The sequence below is a fragment of the Cupressus sempervirens genome, chromosome 9 (genome assembly GCF_028749045.1).
Source record: "Cupressus sempervirens isolate cs-2001-9-10 chromosome 9, ASM2874904v1, whole genome shotgun sequence".
Lineage (NCBI taxonomy): Eukaryota > Viridiplantae > Streptophyta > Pinopsida > Cupressales > Cupressaceae > Cupressus > Cupressus sempervirens.
Genome location: NC_143126.1, coordinates 282,053,010 through 282,067,800, shown reverse-complemented (window position 1 = coordinate 282,067,800; position 14,791 = coordinate 282,053,010).

Sequence of the window (14,791 nt, the reverse complement as noted above, 5' to 3'; positions counted from 1 at the left end):
TATCAATATGTCATCAAGAAACACGAGAACAAACTTGTCAAGATATGATCGAAAAAAACCATTCATCAAACTCATGAACACTGATGTAGCATTAGTCAACCCAAAAGGTACTACTGTGAACTCATAATGCTCATAGCACGTTTGAAAAGTGGTCTTGTGAATATCTGCTTCCTTAATACGAAGTTGGTGGTATCCTGACTTAAGGTCGATCTTGGAGAATACTGTAGCTCCATTGATCTGATCAAATAAGTCATCAATCCTAGGCAAAGGATACCTGTTCTTAATAGTCACCTTGTTCAACTGTCTGTAGTCAATACAAAGGCGCAAAGAATAGTCTTTCTTCTTCACAAAGAGCACTGGAGCTCCCCATGGTGATACACTAGGTCGAATGCTCCCTTTGGCCAGAAGTTCCTCTAGCTGAAGACGTAGCTCACCCAGTTCCTAGGTAGTCATATGATAAGGAGCTTTAGAGATAGGCTCCTCTCTAGGAATTAGATTAGTGCTAAAATCAATGTCCCTCTTTGGAGGCATGCCTGGAATCTCACTTGGAAAGACATCTGCGTACTCTTGTAAAATTGGGTGATCTAAAGTCTTCCTCACAGGATCTTCCTCATCAAGATTATTTACCATAACAACAAATATCTGACATCCCTTACGGAAACTTCACTTCAATTGCATAGCAGAAATCATCCGTAGAGATATAGGCCTCGGTATCTCAACTATCTTCACATCATTCCCTTGGTCATCTTGGCACAAAATAATCTTCTTCCTACAATCTATACTGGCTCTATGAGATCCAAGCCAGTCCATGCCTAGAACAACATCATAGGAACCAAGGGGTATGACTCGAAGATCCACTGCTGTATCAAAGCTCCCTAAGCTAAGCCCACACTTATGAACTACAGAATCTGTGGAGGCCTTAATCCTTGAGGCTAGTTCCACTTGCCAACTATGATCTTGCTTCACTGCATCCATCTTACACTTAGAAACTATAGATGGTGAAATAAATGAATCTGTAGCTCCTGAATCAAACAATACTGAAAGAGATATACCTCGAATATCACCTGTGGTCTCAAACACTATTCCTTGATGATCTGCTTGACGCTGATCAACTGCTGCAAAAACTCTATGAGCTCTCCCTGCATCACCAACTGTGGGTTCTGAAGCTATAGGCCTAGGTCCTGAAAACTGAGATGCTTGCTGTGGACACTGAACTGCATAATGTCCAATCTAACCACATGAAAAACATTTTGTATTCCTGCCAGATCCTCTTCCCATAGGTGGTACATTAGATTGTTGGCGACTGTTCCTGCTTACAAAAGACTGGCAACTCTAAACTGGCTGATTGGACCGATTTTGTTTATTGCGTTGAGCATTGCGGTTGTTCTTAAAGTTAGAACCTTTTCCACTACCTTGAGCTTGAGAATTTGATCCCTTCTGCTGCTGCGTCTGCTGAGACTACTGCTGATATTGTTTCCCCTTAGAAAAGAAAGGCTTCTTGTTACCACCTGAATTGAAGTTGCCTTTAGATCCTGATGCTATTGGTGCTCCTACAAAACCACCTTGACCAAGGTTGACACTTTGCTCAACAAGGATTGCTCAATGTACCGCATCCTTGAGAGTTTTTGGCTCAAATACCTTGACACCCCCAATTATACAGTTATTCAAACCCCTAATAAATTGTTGTGTCAACTGAGCTGAATTTTCACTGAACCCTAAAAAAGGCATAAGCTCATAAAACTTACGCTCATACTCCGTCACTGAAAAAGTGTACTACTTGAGATTTTGAAACTCATCTGCCCTTTGTAGTTTCCATTCCTCTAGTAGGAATCATTCATGAAAACTCTCTAAGAATAGTTCCCACATGACACTGCTCATATAAATTCCTAGCTTCTTCTCCTCAATCGTCCACCAAGTGGCCCCAAAATTCTCTAAATTAGTGATCACAAATCTTGCCTTAACATTGCTGTCAAAATCCTGCATGGCAAATATCCTATTGAGGGAAATCAGCCACTGCTCGGCCACATAACCAAAACCTTGCCCATTGAAAGGCTTGACCTTGGATCTTGAAAGATCCTTCATCTGAGTGGACACAATGGACCTCTGACGATCCTTTTGAGGACGTCTAGATTTGGGTCTATGCTCTTGTTCTGTTTGATGCACTTTAGGTTGTTCTTGAACTGGAGGTAAACATTCTAGAATAGTCTACACCATCTGTCTCAGACTAACCTCATCAGACTCAGCTTGGTCCTCTCTACGCCTCTCTTCCTACTGCCTATTAGAGTGCTCTTCCTTGCTCTCTACACAAGCCGATCCCTCATGGGCAGACTCATGGGCACTGACAGTTCTACCATGACCACAACCTCTTCCTCGGCCTCTACCATGGCCTCTAACAGAAGACCTAGTCCCAAACACCATCTTACAATAGAACAAGGTACTATTACAATCAAAAGACACATGTTTGCAATAGACTAAGTTCAATTCTATGTTTAGGTTTAAGTAAAATCTCCAGTTTTGAAAACTAAGTGTTGAAGTATGAAAAATATTCAAGTAACAGTTCAGGTTCTATTTCAGTTCACCTAGTTTCAAGTTGAAGAGATACACTTAATAGTTCACAGTTCTAGTTGTTCCAAAATACCCAGAGCTCCCAATGTAGAAACTCGGGCTTTGATACCAAATGTAACGCCTTGCCAAGGGATCCAAAGAATTAACCTAGAATTTCACTAAATTTGGTAACATTTTTTTTTTTAAAAATAACATGAAAGTAAATACCACATATAACTTGTACATAATAACGAAAGCAATAGCAATGCCCATCTAAAAGTAAACATAACATACATAACCGATTTCATTCTTTAAGAATCCCTTAACATTGAGTTACATCTAAATTAACTAACATACATGAGTTCATCTAGTACAACATCCACATGAAATAATAATGATAAGTCCAATGTTCCTACATTATATTTCCAAATGCTCAATCATCCATTGTAGATGTCAAAGGGTATGATCGCTTAAAAGAATATACATATGTGAAATAAGGTACATCATCCTATTCTAATCCATGATACATCAAAGACAATCACATGATACACATGATACATCATCATAGAATACATATACATCCATCGTAAGATCAAACATAACTAACTAACTGCACGGTTCCTCCCACCGAAGAGATCATTGGTATTAACATAGTAGGAATGTCACTCCTAACATATACAACATCATATGTAGAAAGTAATCTAACATGAAAATATAAACATAAGATAACATCATCTAACATATGCTAATCATCAATGAAAGGATACATATCCACCATCACAAAGGACGCATCAGCCACAATATCCCAATGAGTCTCAAATTATAAGAGTGAAAAATACACTACCACCTAACCGCGTGGTACCTAAGTGGTCCACTCCCACCATGCTGAGGAGATAATCTCAAGTCCCAAACAAGCTATCCATAACACATAGCACAAACCTCTATAGTCCAGGAATCCTAAAAGTATACTAACTCAAAGGTTCCAATCATGAAACTGACATCTACTTCCCAGAGGGACAAAATGACATGTAGGAACCTACTATGCAAGCGGGAAAGTGTCATCGCATTTATCACATACAAGTTACCCTCATAGTTAGCTAAACTCCATGGGTCCATACTAATCTCATGCGGCCACTAGTATTCTCTCATACTGACAAGGCATACTATGGAATGCAAGGTCGCAACCATGCGTTCTCACTACTCCCATCCTAGCCTATACAAGAACTCAAGGCATGGGCGAGAACCAAAAATCTTATCTTTTTAGGTTCATTCAGTTAGTATTAGGTGTGAATGTTATCACTTATTAATCCAACTTACAATGATTTACCTTGGCAGCCTCTTAGGGCCTCGGCCCCCATTGCAAGCCACTTCCTGATACTACATGCAGATATCCTACCCTAATGCTCATGGACTCATAAATCTCAAAATCACAAAATAATCCATAATAAAATCATCAAATATGCATAAAAGCATCAAATCTCCATGAGCAAACATCCATAGAAAATCATGACCACAATAGCTCTCTATTGGCAACTGAAGCATCACTAATAATCAAAAGTATCCAATGGTTCTCAATTACCAACAATATATCTCAAACAAACTGATCAAAGACTCCAAAAATGGTTGAGTCAAACATGTCACAACATGACATCATCAAGAATAAATCCACATTTCAGTCCCATCATAGCGACTAGAAAATAACCAAGGATAACTGATCGATGACCAAAAATAATGGTTAAGTCAAGTGTCTCATAAATAAGAATCTCAACTATACCAATCAGTATTCACATCCAAAACATAGAGCATTCCGTCACAAAACCATGGTTGGGTTATAAAGATTGAGATTAAAACATCATCATGGCATGACAATCACATAACGCCCAAGCCTCTGGTAGACGTCCTATACTGATCAACACTAGTCAACCCAAAACCCAAAACAATAGCATAAATAATACACAATGTAAACACGTGTTTTGATTTTGCTAAGTTTACAACTTAAATGCAAAAGTCTCAGTTTACGTTCCAAGTTGGATAATGAACGGAGAAACATTTTGTATTTTTTTCCTAGCCCACGTAATTGTTTATAGATAAAAGTTTTTCCCTCTAAATCTTAGAACTCAATTATCTAAATGTTTTTAAGAATATACGTTATACGTTATTCTAGTATTGGGTTATCATAACTCAATTTATAATATTGAAAAGGGCTAAAATAGTTGATAATTTAAATGTTATAACTTTTAAATTTACTTTAATTAGACTAAATTCTAATTAAGTAATTTTGATTAATTAAAACCCATATTATTTATTTAAAAACTCTAAATAACTTTGAATATTAAAATTTCATTATTATTACATATATATACATATATATACATATATATATATACACATATATTTATATATATACACATATATTTACATATATATATATAATAAATAACATATAACAATATTTACTAATGCATATAACAATTAATATTTAATTTTAATACAAAATCAAATTTTGTTTAAGCGACTTATAACAAAGCCGAATGTATTTATAAACAAAGGCGAGTTTATACTCGCACCACCATTTATATGTGGTAGCGTCGTGCAGCCTGCCTCTATCGCAAGGCCTACGATAGTAGACGCAGTACCTGCGACAACAGGCCCGCTGCCGGTGGCTCTAAAGAATGGGTTGGGTGGAATAAAAACCCCCGCCCTTCTTAAAACAAAGGTTTTGTAAGCAAAAACTTTGCATACGTATCGCATACGAATATATTTTTCACAAATCATTTACTATGAACCATTTTAGACTTATAAATATATTATATATTTTTTAAAAACATTTCAAATAACAATTTTTCATATATAATTTTTAAAGAAACATTTGCAGATTCTTTTTAAAAGAACTTATATATATATATATATATGTATGCAGATACGAAAATATAAACATGTATATTTTACAATGAGCATATACACAATCTATTTAAAGATTCTAATTTTCAAAATTTTCCTATAAACCATTTGGCCTCAAAATTTATCAATTAAATCATTTAATGGTTTTGGCTTCGAATTTAAACCCTAGCCCCGTGTTCTTTTCAGATTTAAGCATATAAAATTTTCAAATAAACTAAACTACCCATATGCATAAAATAAAATACAAAATTTCTCAGAAGACATATGGAAGACACAAAGAAGACAGGGAATGCATGATGTGGAAATAGAATAAGTAAAACCACAAGAATCTACCCGTATTCTGATGTTAAATTGCTCTTCTTCAGCAAACCCGCAGAGCAAGCTCCTCCCTTCTTCAGAGTTCTCGAGTCCTCCAATGCTCCAATTGCACTCCAAAAAATCTCTCCCTAAGCTTTTATGAATGCCTAAATATAAAGAGCTCTCAAGAAACCTTTGGATTACTTCTTGAAACCGCTGAAAGGTGTCACCAACTAAGCATGAGTCTTTTCCAACCTTTTTGATGAGTCATAGAGTTGTAGACACCTTGTGCTTAATTGATGCACTAACCTTCATGTTGTTGACACATGTTAATTCCCATGCAAGCTTATAACTCCAGTTTACCTTTTAAATAATTTCTATTTAAATTTTATAACTTTCATTTTAATTTTTATAACTTTCATTATTATTATTTTATTTATTGCTTTATTATTATTTTATAATTATTATTAATTTTAATTTCTAATTTTCTTTTATTTAATTCTTTTTCCCCAATAATTCACATTCAATTAATTACAATCAAAATATCAAAGATCATGATATTTTATTAATCTTCTCAAATAAATAATTTATTAATAAAATCTATTTGTTAAGACTTAATTAATGGAAAATTCACTATAGACCTCCAAGATAAAATATGAAAACTCATCATAGAACAAATCATACAAAATAAATCTAAAGGGTTAAAAATCACGAAATATGTCATCCGACACATTTGGTGGGTATCAACTTTGATACTTATTCTAACTCACTAGGAAAAATAGTTTAAGGGTTTGGGATTTGGACTTGAGAAATTATCTCCCTTCTCTTATCATTGAGATAGTATAATAGGGTACGCTCATCTTGGCAATTCAGAAAAGTTGATACTCGGTACCTGGAACCTGTAGAAAAACCATGCATGTACATACAATATATAATGCTAAGCTAAAAAGACAATGGCAGAAAGTGGTGCATCGTGTAGATCTCGACTAAGCAGGTGACTACGACTCCCTTCCTTAACCACATCAGAAACGCCATACAATAAGAAAACACGCACACCATACACATGCAAGTATGGGGTAAGTAACCATAATAAAACACATGAGATAATAAACTAACTAATCATCATTAATAACTAAAAATAATATAATGATCATCATACATACATCAAATGTACAATCTAAATGATCTCATCATGTATCAACTGAATCCCTATCATAATATCTGATAGTGTCAAAACAACACCACTAAACTATCAACATAAAACTAGTCTACATAGTCTAATAATAATAGCAACAATAAGTCTAGAAAAGATGTCAACGAGGGTAGGCACTACAACTTGATCTTTGCATATGTGAATATGAGCAAATGTGAGTATGAATTTCAGCAACAACTCGATGCAAATTCTCATTCAAAATTTCAAAATGAAGATATGAGGGTCTCTTAAATAGAATTTCCTAGAATTCATCAACAGTTGAGATTGATTTCAATCAATAGTCAGCATTAAAGGTGAAGTTCAGTCATAAAGGGAGATTTTCAAATTAAAGGGAGTTAATAGATTTAATTTGAGTAAAATAAGGAGCTAACTGATTCAATTTGAGTAGAAAAAGGAGTTAACTGATTTAACTCATTTTTGATCAATAGTGAACTAAAAATTTCTCTTTTTGAACTAAAGAGAGATTTTGTTGAGATATTTAATTTAATAAAATGAGATATGCTCTCATAATTACTTTTTCTATTTAATTAAATAACCTTTAATTAATTAGAGACACTTTTCTTATTTAATTAAATAACTTCATTTAATTAATTAGAAATGGCTTCTCATTTAATTAAATAACTTTGTTTAATTAATTAGAAGTAAGTGCTCCATTTAATTAAATAATTACATTTAATTATTTCAAAATTCTTTTCGAAACTAGTCAACTCAAGTCAACCGTGGTTAAATTTGGTCAACTTTTGGTCAAACTTAATCTTTGCCTATGTGAATATGAGCAAATGTGAGTATGAATTCCAACAACAATTTGATGCAAATTCTCATTCAACTTTTCAAAATAAAGAGATGAGGGTCTCTTAAATAGACTTTCCTGGAATTCGTCAACGGTTGAGATCGATTTCAATCAACTGTCAGGATTAAAGGTGAAGTTTAGTCATAAAGGGAGATTTTCAAATTAAACAGAGTTAACAGATTTAATTTGAGTAAAATAAGGAGTTAGCTGATCCAAATTGAGTAGAAAAAGGAGTTAACTGATTTAACTCATTTTTGATCAATAGTAAACTAGAAATTTCCCTTTTTGAACTGAAGAGAGATTTTGTTGAGATATTTAATTTAATAAAATGAGATATGCTCTCATAATTACTTTTTCTATTTAATTAAATAATCTTTAATTAATTAGAGACACTTTTCTTATTTAATTAAATAACTTCATTTAATTAATTAGGAATGGCTTCTCATTTAATTAAATAACTTTGTTTAATTAATTAGAACTAAGTACTCTATTTAATTAAATAATTTCATTTAATTATTTCAAAATTATTTTCGAAACTAGTCAACTCAAGTAAACCGTGGTTAAATCTGGTCAACTTTTAGTCAAATTTGATCTTTGCGTATGTGAATATGAGCAAAAGTGAGTATGAATTCCAACAACAATTCGATGCAAATTCTTATTCAACCTTTCAAAATGAAGAGATGAGGGTCTCTTAAATAGACTTTCTTAAAATTCATCAATGGTTGAGATCGATTTCAATCAACGGTCAGGATTAAAGAAGAAGTTCAGTCATAAAGGGAGATTTCAAAATTAAAGGGAGTTAACAGAATTAATTTGAGTAAAATAAGAAGTTAACTGATTCAATTTGAGTAGAAAAATGAGTTAACTAATTCAACTCATTTTTGATAAATAGTTAACTGAAAATTTCCCTTTTTGAACTGAAGAGAGATTTTGTCGAGATATTTAATTTAATAAAATGAGATATGCTCTCATAATTACTTTTTCTATTTAATTAGGTAATCTTTAATTAATTAGAGACACTTTTCTTATCTAATTAAATAACTTCATTTAATTATTTAGGAATGGCTTCTTATTTAATTAAATAACTTTGTTTAATTAATTAGAAGTAAGTACTCGATATAATTAAATAATTTCGTTTAATTATTTCAAAAAAAAATTCGAAACTAGTCAACTCAAGTCAATCATGGTTAAATCTGGTCAATTTTTGGTCAAACTTGATTTTTGCATATGTGAATATGAGCAAATGTGAGTATGAATTCCAGCAACAATTTGATGCAAATTCTAATTCAACCTTTCAAAATGAAGAGATGAGGGTCTATTAAATAGACTTTCTTGGAATTCATCAACGGTTGGGATCGATTTCAATCAACGGTCAGGATTAAAGGTGAAGTTTAGTCATAAATGGCATTTCCAAATTAAAGGGTGTTAACAGATTTAATTTGAGTAAAATAAGGAGTTAAATGATTCAATTTGAGTAGAAAAAGAAGTTAACTGATTTAACTAATTTTTGATCAATAGTGAATTGAAAATTTCCCTTTTTGAACTCAAGAGAGATTTTGTTGAGATATTTGATTTAATAAAATGAGATATGCTCTCATAATTACTTTTTCTATTTAATTAAGTAATCTTTAATTAATTAGAGACACTTTTCTTATTTAATTAAATAACTTCATTTAATTAATTAGGAATGGCTTCTCATTTAATTAAATAACTTTGTTTAATTAATTAGAACTAAGTACTCTATTTAATTAAATAATTTCGTTTAATTATTTCAAAATTATTTTCGAAACTTGTCAACTCAAGTAAACCATGGTTAAATCTGGTCAACTTTTGGTCAAATTTGATCTTTGCGTATGTGAATATGAGCAAAAGTGAGTATGAATTCCAACAACAATTCGATGCAAATTCTCATTCAACCTTTCAAAATGAAGAGATGAGGGTCGCTTAAATAGACTTTCCTAAAATTCATCAATGGTTGAGATCGATTTCAATCAACGGTCAGGATTAAAGAAGAAGTTCAGTCATAAAGGGAGATTTCCAAATTAAAGGGAGTTAACAGATTTAATTTGAGTAAAATAAGAAGTTAACTGATTCAATTTGAGTAGAAAAATGAGTTAACTAATTCAACTCATTTTTGATAAATAGTGAACTGAAAATTTCCCTTTTTGAACTGAAGAGAGATTTTGTCGAGATATTTAATTTAATAAAATGAGATATGCTCTCATAATTACTTTTTCTATTTAATTAGGTAATCTTTAATTAATTAGAGACACTTTTCTTATTTAATAAAATAACTTCATTTAGTTAATTTGGAATGGCTTGTCATTTAGTTAAATTACTTTGTTTAATTAATTAGAAGTAAGTAATCCATTTAATTAAATAATTTTGTTTAATTATTTCAAAATTCTTTTCGAAACTAGTCAACTCAAGTAAACCGTGGTTAAATTTGGTCAACTTTTGGTCAAACTTGATCTTTGCGTATGTGAATATGAGCAAATGTGAGTATGAATTCCAGCAACAATTCGATGCAAATTCTCATTCAACCTTTCAAAATGAAGAGATGAGGGTCTCTTAAATAGACTTTCCTATAATTCATCAACGGTTGAGATAGATTTCAATTAACGGTCAGGACTAAAGGTGAAGTCCAGTCATAAAGGAAGATTTCAAAATTAAAGGGAGTTAACAGATTTAACTTGTGTAAAATAAGGATTTAACAGATTCAATTTGAGTAGAAAAAGGAGTTAACTAATTTAACTCATTTTTTATCAATAGTGAATTGAAAATTTCCCTTTTTGAACTGAAGAGAGATTTTGTGGAGATATTTAATTTAATAAAATGAGATATGCTCTCATAATTAGTTTTTCTATTTAATTAAGTAATCTTTAATTAATTAGAGACTATTTTCTTATTTAATAAAATAACTTCATTTAATTAATTAGGAATGGCTTGTCATTTAATTAGATAACTTTGTTTAATTAATTAGAAGTAAGTACTCCATTTAATTAAATAGTTTCATTTAATTATTTTAAAATTCTTTTCGAAACTAGTGAACTCAAGTCAACCATGGTTAAATCTGGTTAACTTATGGTCAAACTTGATCTTTGCGTATGTGAATATGAGCAAATGTGAGTATGAATTCCAGCAACAACTCTATAGAAATTCTTATTCAACCTTTCAAAATGAAGAGATGAAGGTCTCTCAAATAGAGTTTCCTAAAATTCATCAATGGTTGAGATCGATTTCAATCAACGGTCAGGATTAAAGGTGAAGTTCAGTCATAAAGGGAGTTAACAGATTTAATTTGAGTAAAATAAGGAGTTAACTGATTCAATTTGAGTAGAAATAGGAGTTAACTCATTTAACTCATTTTTGATCAATAATGAACTGGAAATTTCCCTTTTTGAATTGAAGAGAGATTTTGTTGAGATATTTAATTTAATAAAATGAGATATGCTCTTATAATAACTTTATTTAATTAATTAGAAGTACTCTATTTAATTAAATAATTTCGTTTAATTATTTTAAAATTCTTTTCAGAACTAGTCAACTCAAGTCAACTGTGGTTAAATCTCGTCAACTTTTGGTCAAATTTGATCTTTGCATATGTGAATATCAGCAAATGTGAGTATGAATTCCAGCAACAACTTGATGGAAATTTTCATTCAACCTTTCAAAATGAAGAGATGAGAGTCTCTTAAATAGACTTTGCTGGAATTCATTAACGGTTGAGATCGATTTCAATCAATGGTCAGGATTAAAGGTGAAGTTCAGTCATCAAGGGAGATTTCCAAAATCAAAGGAGTTAATAGATTTAATTTGAGTAAAATAAGGAGTTAACTAATACAATTTGAGTAGAAAAAGGAGTTAACTGATTTAACTCATTTTTGATTAATAGTGAACTGAAAATTTTCCTTTTTGAACTGAAGAGAGATTTCGTTGAGATATTTAATTTAATAAAATGAGATATGCTCTCATAATTACTTTTTCTATTTAATTAAGTAATCTTTAATTAATTAGAGACACTTTTCTTTTTTAATTAAATAACTTCATTTAATTAATTAGGAATGGCTTCTCATTTAATTAAAAAACTTTGTTTAATTAATTAGAAGTAAGTACTCCATTTAATTAAATAATTTATTTTAATTATTTCAAAATTCTTTTCTAAACTAGTCAACTCAAGTCAACCATGGTTAAATCTGGTCAACTTTTGGTCAAACTTGATCGTTGCGTATGTGAATATGAGCAAATGTTAGTATGAATTGCAGCAACAATTCGATGTAAATTCTCATTCAACCTTTCAAAATGAAGAGATGAGAGTTTCTCAAATATACTTTCCTAGAATTTATCAATGGTTGAGATCGATTTCAATCAACAGTTAGGATTAAAGGTGAAGTTCAGTCATAAAGGGAGATTTCCAAATTAAAGGGAGTTAATAGATTTAATTTGAGTAAAATAAGAAGTTAATTGATTCAATTTGACTAGAAAAATGTGTTAACCGATTTAATTAAATAATTTTATTTAATTATTTCCAAACTCTTTTCGAAACTAGTCAAATCAAGTCAATCGTGGTTAAATCTAGTCAAATTTTGGTCAAACTTGATCTTTGCATATGTGAATATGAGCAAATGTGATTATGAATTCCAAGAACAATTCGATGCAAATTATCATTCAAGCTGTCAAAATAAAGAGTTGAGGGTCGCTTAAATAGACTTTCCTGAAATTCATCAACGGTTGAGATCGATTTTAATCAACGGTCAGGATTAAAGGTGAAGTTCAGTCATAAAGGGAGATTTCCAAATTAAAGGGAGTTAACAGATTTAATTTGACTAAAATAAGGAGTTAACTAATTCAATTTGAGTAGAAAAAGGAGTTAACAGATTTAACTCATTTTTGATCAATAGTGAACTGAAATTTTTCCTTTTTGAACTAAAGAGACATTTTGTTGAGATATTTAATTTAATAAAATGAAATATGCTCTCATAATTACTTTTTCTATTTAATTAAATAATCTTTAATCAATTAGAGATGCTTTGCTTATTTAATTAAATAACTTCATCTAATTAATTATGAATGGCTTCTCATTTAATTAAATAACTTTGTTTAATTAATTAGAAGTAAGTACTCCATTTAATGAAATAATTTCGTTTAATTATTTTCAAATTCTTTTCAAAATTAGTCAACTCAAGTCAATCGAGGTTAAATCTGATGAACTTTTGGTCAAATATGATCTTTGCATATGTGAATATGAGCAAATGTGATTATGAATTCCAGCAACAATTCGATTCAAATTCTCATTCAACCTTTCAAAATGAAGAGATGAGGGTTTCTTAAATAGACTTTCCTAAAATTCATCAATGGTTGAGATTGATTTCTATCAACAGTCAGGATTAAAGGTGATGTTCAGTCATAAAAGGAGATTTCAAGATTAAAGGGAGTTAACAGATTTAATTTGACTAAAATAAGGAGTTAACTGATTCAATTTGTGTAGAAAAATGAGTTAACTCATTTAACTCATTTTTGACCAATAGTGAACTGAAAATTTTCCTTTTTGCACTGAAGAGAGATTTTCTTGATATATTTAATTTAATAAAATGAGATATGCTCTCGCAATTACTTTTTCTATTTAATTAAGAAATCTTTAATTAATTAGAGACGCTTTTCTTATTTAATTAAATAACTTCATTTAATTAATTAGGAATGGCTTCTCATTTAAATAAATAACTTTGTTTAATTAATTAGAAGTACTCCATTTAATTAAATAATTTCATTTAATTATTTCAAATTTTTTTCGAAACTAGTCAACTCAAGTCAACCGTGGTTAAATCTGGCCAACTTTTGGTCAAACTTGATCTTCGCGTATGTGAATATGAGCAAATGTGAGTATGAATTCCAGCAACAATTCGATGCAAATTCTCATTCAACCTTTCAAAATGAAGAGATGAGGGTCTCTTAAATAGACTTTCCTGAAATTCATCAATGGTTGAGATCGATTTTAATCAGCGGTCAGGATTAAAGGTAAAGTTCTGTCATAAAGGGAGGTTTTTAAATTAAAGGGAGATAACAGATTTAATTTGAGTAAAATAAGGAGTTAACTGATTCAATTTGAGTAGAAAAAGGAGTTAATTGATTTAACTCATTTTTTATCAATACTAAACTAGAAATTTCCCTTTTTGAACTGAAGAGAGATTTTGTTGAGATATTTAATTTAATAAAATGAGATATGCTCTCAAAATTAATTTTTCTATTTAATTAAATAATTTTTAATTAAATAGAGACACTTTTTTTATTTGATTAAATAACTTCATCTAATTAATTAGGAATGGATTCTCATTTAATTAAATAACTTTGTTTAATTAATTAGAAGTAAGTACTCCATTTAATTAAATAATTTCGTTTAATTATTTCAAAATTCTTTTTGAAACTTGTCAACTAAAGTCAACCGTGGTTAAATCTGATCTACTTTTGGTCAAACTTGATATTTGCGTATGTGAATATGAGCAAATGTTAGTATGAATTCTAGCAACAATTCGATGCAAATTCTCATTCAACCTTTCAAAATGAAGAGATGCGGGTTTGTTAAATAGACTTTCCTAAAATTCATCAATGGTTGAGATCGATTTCAATCAATGGTCAGTATTAGAGCTGAAGTTCAGTCATAAAGGAAGATTTTAAAATTAAAGGGAGTTAACAAATTTAATTTAAGTAAAATAAGGAGTTAACCGATTCAATTTGAGTAAAAAAAGGAGTTAACTGATTTAACTGATTTTTGATCAATAGTGAACTGGAAATTTCCCTTTTTGAACTGAAGAGAGATTTTGTTGAGATATTTAATTTAATAAAATGAGATATGCTCTCGAATTTACTTTTTCTATTTAATTAAGCAATCTTTAATTAATTAGAGACACTTTTCTTATGTAATTAAATAACTTCATTTAATTCATTAGGAATGGCTTCTCATTTAATTAAATAACTTTGTTTAATTAATTAGAAGTAAGTACTCTATTTAATTAAATAATTTCAAAATTCTTTTCGAAACTAGTCAACTC